We start from the raw sequence: 5,988 nt of genomic DNA, 5'->3' as shown, positions 1-5,988 counted from the left end.
TGGAAAATCCTATCATTAGATTTTTTTAAAAATACGATATTCTTGCTTAACTAACGTTTTTACATAGGGATTAAGCATTTAGAACGAAATCTAATGTAGGAAAATGGTACTTTACTCTTGATCGGTACGTTGGGACTTTGAAAATATTCGGGCGTTCCAATCGCTCGTCTGTTGCATCATAGCGCGTCTCGGCGCAATCGACCGATTCGCTCGATCCATTATTTTCGATTTACGGCTAAAATAAATTTTTCTAATTTTTTTCAATAACATATTCCTGCTTAAATAACTTTTTTACATAGGGATTAAGCATTTAGAACGATACATTGTTTAAAGTAAGGGCACTTTACTCTTGACATTTTACGGTTTTTTCAATTTTCTGAAAAATCCTATCATTAGATTTTTTTAAAAATACGATAATCTTGCTTAACTAACGTTTCTACATAGGGATTAAGCATTTAGAACGAAATCTAATGTCAGAAAATGGCACTTTACTCTTGACATTTTTCGGTTTTTTCAATTTTCTGGAAAATCCTATCATTAGATTTTTTTTAAAATACGATATTCTTGCTTAACTAACGTTTTTACATAGGGATTAAGCATTTAGAACGAAATCTAATGTAGGAAAATGGTACTTTACTCTTGATCGGTACGTTGGGACTTTGAAAATATTCGGGCGTACGCGGCGCGCTCGGCGCTTCGAACAGCTCCGGTGTCCCCATTATTTTCGATTTACGGCTAAAATAAATTTTTCTAATTTTTTTCAATAACATATTCCTGCTAAAATAACTTTTTTACATAGGGATTAAGCATTTAGAACGATACATTGTTTAAAATAAGGGCACTTTACTCTTGACATTTTACGGTTTTTTCAATTTTCTGAAAAATCCTATCATTAGATTTTTTTAAAAATACGATATTCTTGCTTAACTAACGTTTCTACATAGGGATTAAGCATTTAGAACGAAATCTAATGTCAGAAAATGGCACTTTACTCTTGACATTTTTCGGTTTTTTCAATTTTCTGGAAAATCCTATCATTAGATTTTTTTAAAAATACGATATTCTTGCTTAACTAACGTTTTTACATAGGGATTAAGCATTTAGAACGAAATCTAATGTAGGAAAATGGTACTTTACTCTTGATCGGTACGTTGGGACTTTGAAAATATTCGGGCGTTCCAATCGCTCGTCTGTTGCATCATAGCGCGTCTCGGCGCAATCGACCGATTCGCTCGATCCATTATTTTCGATTTACGGCTAAAATAAATTTTTCTAATTTTTTTCAATAACATATTCCTGCTTAAATAACTTTTTTACATAGGGATTAAGCATTTAGAACGATACATTGTTTAAAGTAAGGGCACTTTACTCTTGACATTTTACGGTTTTTTCAATTTTCTGAAAAATCCTATCATTAGATTTTTTTAAAAATACGATAATCTTGCTTAACTAACGTTTCTACATAGGGATTAAGCATTTAGAACGAAATCTAATGTCAGAAAATGGCACTTTACTCTTGACATTTTTCGGTTTTTTCAATTTTCTGGAAAATCCTATCATTAGATTTTTTTTAAAATACGATATTCTTGCTTAACTAACGTTTTTACATAGGGATTAAGCATTTAGAACGAAATCTAATGTAGGAAAATGGTACTTTACTCTTGATCGGTACGTTGGGACTTTGAAAATATTCGGGCGTACGCGGCGCGCTCGGCGCTTCGAACAGCTCCGGTGTCCCCATTATTTTCGATTTACGGCTAAAATAAATTTTTCTAATTTTTTTCAATAACATATTCCTGCTAAAATAACTTTTTTACATAGGGATTAAGCATTTAGAACGATACATTGTTTAAAATAAGGGCACTTTACTCTTGACATTTTACGGTTTTTTCAATTTTCTGAAAAATCCTATCATTAGATTTTTTTAAAAATACGATATTCTTGCTTAACTAACGTTTCTACATAGGGATTAAGCATTTAGAACGAAATCTAATGTCAGAAAATGGCACTTTACTCTTGACATTTTTCGGTTTTTTCAATTTTCTGGAAAATCCTATCATTAGATTTTTTTAAAAATACGATATTCTTGCTTAACTAACGTTTTTACATAGGGATTAAGCATTTAGAACGAAATCTAATGTAGGAAAATGGTACTTTACTCTTGATCGGTACGTTGGGACTTTGAAAATATTCGGGCGTTCCAATCGCTCGTCTGTTGCATCATAGCGCGTCTCGGCGCAATCGACCGATTCGCTCGATCCATTATTTTCGATTTACGGCTAAAATAAATTTTTCTAATTTTTTTCAATAACATATTCCTGCTTAAATAACTTTTTTACATAGGGATTAAGCATTTAGAACGATACATTGTTTAAAGTAAGGGCACTTTACTCTTGACATTTTACGGTTTTTTCAATTTTCTGAAAAATCCTATCATTAGATTTTTTTAAAAATACGATAATCTTGCTTAACTAACGTTTCTACATAGGGATTAAGCATTTAGAACGAAATCTAATGTCAGAAAATGGCACTTTACTCTTGACATTTTTCGGTTTTTTCAATTTTCTGGAAAATCCTATCATTAGATTTTTTTTAAAATACGATATTCTTGCTTAACTAACGTTTTTACATAGGGATTAAGCATTTAGAACGAAATCTAATGTAGGAAAATGGTACTTTACTCTTGATCGGTACGTTGGGACTTTGAAAATATTCGGGCGTACGCGGCGCGCTCGGCGCTTCGAACAGCTCCGGTGTCCCCATTATTTTCGATTTACGGCTAAAATAAATTTTTCTAATTTTTTTCAATAACATATTCCTGCTAAAATAACTTTTTTACATAGGGATTAAGCATTTAGAACGATACATTGTTTAAAATAAGGGCACTTTACTCTTGACATTTTACGGTTTTTTCAATTTTCTGAAAAATCCTATCATTAGATTTTTTTAAAAATACGATATTCTTGCTTAACTAACGTTTCTACATAGGGATTAAGCATTTAGAACGAAATCTAATGTCAGAAAATGGCACTTTACTCTTGACATTTTTCGGTTTTTTCAATTTTCTGGGAAATCCTATCATTAGATTTTTTTAAAAATACGATATTCTTGCTTAACTAACGTTTTTACATAGGGATTAAGCATTTAGAACGAAACCTAATGTAGGAAAATGGTACTTTACTCTTGATCGGTACGTTGGGACTTTGAAAATATTCGGGCGTTCCAATCGCTCGTCTGTTGCATCATAGCGCGTCTCGGCGCAATCGACCGATTCGCTCGATCCATTATTTTCGATTTACGGCTAAAATAAATTTTTCTAATTTTTTTCAATAACATATTCCTGCTTAAATAACTTTTTTACATAGGGATTAAGCATTTAGAACGATACATTGTTTAAAATAAGGGCACTTTACTCTTGACATTTTACGGTTTTTTCAATTTTCTGAAAAATCCTATCATTAGATTTTTTTAAAAATACGATATTCTTGCTTAACTAACGTTTCTACATAGGGATTAAGCATTTAGAACGAAATCTAATGTCAGAAAATGGCACTTTACTCTTGACATTTTTCGGTTTTTTCAATTTTCTGGAAAATCCTATCATTAGATTTTTTTAAAAATACGATATTCTTGCTTAACTAACGTTTTTACATAGGGATTAAGCATTTAGAACGAAATCTAATGTAGGAAAATGGTACTTTACTCTTGATCGGTACGTTGGGACTTTGAAAATATTCGGGCGTTCCAATCGCTCGTCTGTTGCATCATAGCGCGTCTCGGCGCAATCGACCGATTCGCTCGATCCATTATTTTCGATTTACGGCTAAAATAAATTTTTCTAATTTTTTTCAATAACATATTCCTGCTTAAATAACTTTTTTACATAGGGATTAAGCATTTAGAACGATACATTGTTTAAAATAAGGGCACTTTACTCTTGACATTTTACGGTTTTTTCAATTTTCTGAAAAATCCTATCATTAGATTTTTTTAAAAATACGATATTCTTGCTTAACTAACGTTTCTACATAGGGATTAAGCATTTAGAACGAAATCTAATGTCAGAAAATGGCACTTTACTCTTGACATTTTTCGGTTTTTTCAATTTTCTGGAAAATCCTATCATTAGATTTTTTTAAAAATACGATATTCTTGCTTAACTAACGTTTTTACATAGGGATTAAGCATTTAGAACGAAATCTAATGTAGGAAAATGGTACTTTACTCTTGATCGGTACGTTGGGACTTTGAAAATATTCGGGCGTTCCAATCGCTCGTCTGTTGCATCATAGCGCGTCTCGGCGCAATCGACCGATTCGCTCGATCCATTATTTTCGATTTACGGCTAAAATAAATTTTTCTAATTTTTTTCAATAACATATTCCTGCTTAAATAACTTTTTTACATAGGGATTAAGCATTTAGAACGATACATTGTTTAAAGTAAGGGCACTTTACTCTTGACATTTTACGGTTTTTTCAATTTTCTGAAAAATCCTATCATTAGATTTTTTTAAAAATACGATATTCTTGCTTAACTAACGTTTCTACATAGGGATTAAGCATTTAGAACGAAATCTAATGTCAGAAAATGGCACTTTACTCTTGACATTTTTCGGTTTTTTCAATTTTCTGGGAAATCCTATCATTAGATTTTTTTAAAAATACGATATTCTTGCTTAACTAACGTTTTTACATAGGGATTAAGCATTTAGAACGAAACCTAATGTAGGAAAATGGTACTTTACTCTTGATCGGTACGTTGGGACTTTGAAAATATTCGGGCGTACGCGGCGCGCTCGGCGCTTCGAACAGCTCCGGTGTCCCCATTATTTTCGATTTACGGCTAAAATAAATTTTTCTAATTTTTTTCAATAACATATTCCTGCTAAAATAACTTTTTTACATAGGGATTAAGCATTTAGAACGATACATTGTTTAAAATAAGGGCACTTTACTCTTGACATTTTACGGTTTTTTCAATTTTCTGAAAAATCCTATCATTAGATTTTTTTAAAAATACGATATTCTTGCTTAACTAACGTTTCTACATAGGGATTAAGCATTTAGAACGAAATCTAATGTCAGAAAATGGCACTTTACTCTTGACATTTTTCGGTTTTTTCAATTTTCTGGAAAATCCTATCATTAGATTTTTTTAAAAATACGATATTCTTGCTTAACTAACGTTTTTACATAGGGATTAAGCATTTAGAACGAAATCTAATGTAGGAAAATGGTACTTTACTCTTGATCGGTACGTTGGGACTTAGAAAATATTCGGCCGTACGCGGCGCGTCTCGGCGCTTCGAACAGCTCCGGTGTCCCCATTATTTTCGATTTACGGCTAAAATAAATTTTTCTAATTTTTTTCAATTACATATTCTTGCTTAGATAACTTTTTTACATAGGGATTAAGCATTTAGAACGACATATTGTTTAAAATAATGGTACTTTACTCTTGTGATTTTTCGGTTTTTTTTGATTATTTTGAAAAATAAATTTTTGTAATTTTTTTAAATACGATATTCGTGATCAGTGAACGATTTCACATATGGATTAAGCATTTAGAATCGTGCGGAAGCGTTATTAAAAAAGTTTACTCGATGCGATGGGACTTTGAAAAGTTTGTGAAAATTTTCATATTGGGAAAAAATGTGTAATTTTTTGTCTAGTTTACGGTAATGTAATTTATTTTAATGTTTACTATAAATTTTTTTTTCGTTCGTTCACGCGCTATGTTACAACAGCACGGCCGGGCGGTCTGTTGCCGCGGCGGTTTACACTCATAAGCGCGCGTGCTATTCGGCCGGCGGCGCCGGCGTCCTTGCCGGCCGTTCGGTATCTATAAGAGATACACGGTCCGTGCGAGGCGGACGGAGCAGAGCGGGTTTTGGGCCAATTCTACGATCTCGGTCGAGAAGCTGTCTCAGAGCTCCTTCGGGGCTTCGGTCCTGACTGTTTCGTGCCGTTTACGTTACGGACTTTT

The sequence above is a fragment of the Megalopta genalis genome, unplaced genomic scaffold (assembly GCF_051020955.1).
Source record: "Megalopta genalis isolate 19385.01 unplaced genomic scaffold, iyMegGena1_principal scaffold0550, whole genome shotgun sequence".
Taxonomy (NCBI): domain Eukaryota; kingdom Metazoa; phylum Arthropoda; class Insecta; order Hymenoptera; family Halictidae; genus Megalopta; species Megalopta genalis.
The sequence above is the reverse complement of the archived record's forward strand: the minus strand, read 5'-3'. Positions refer to the sequence as shown.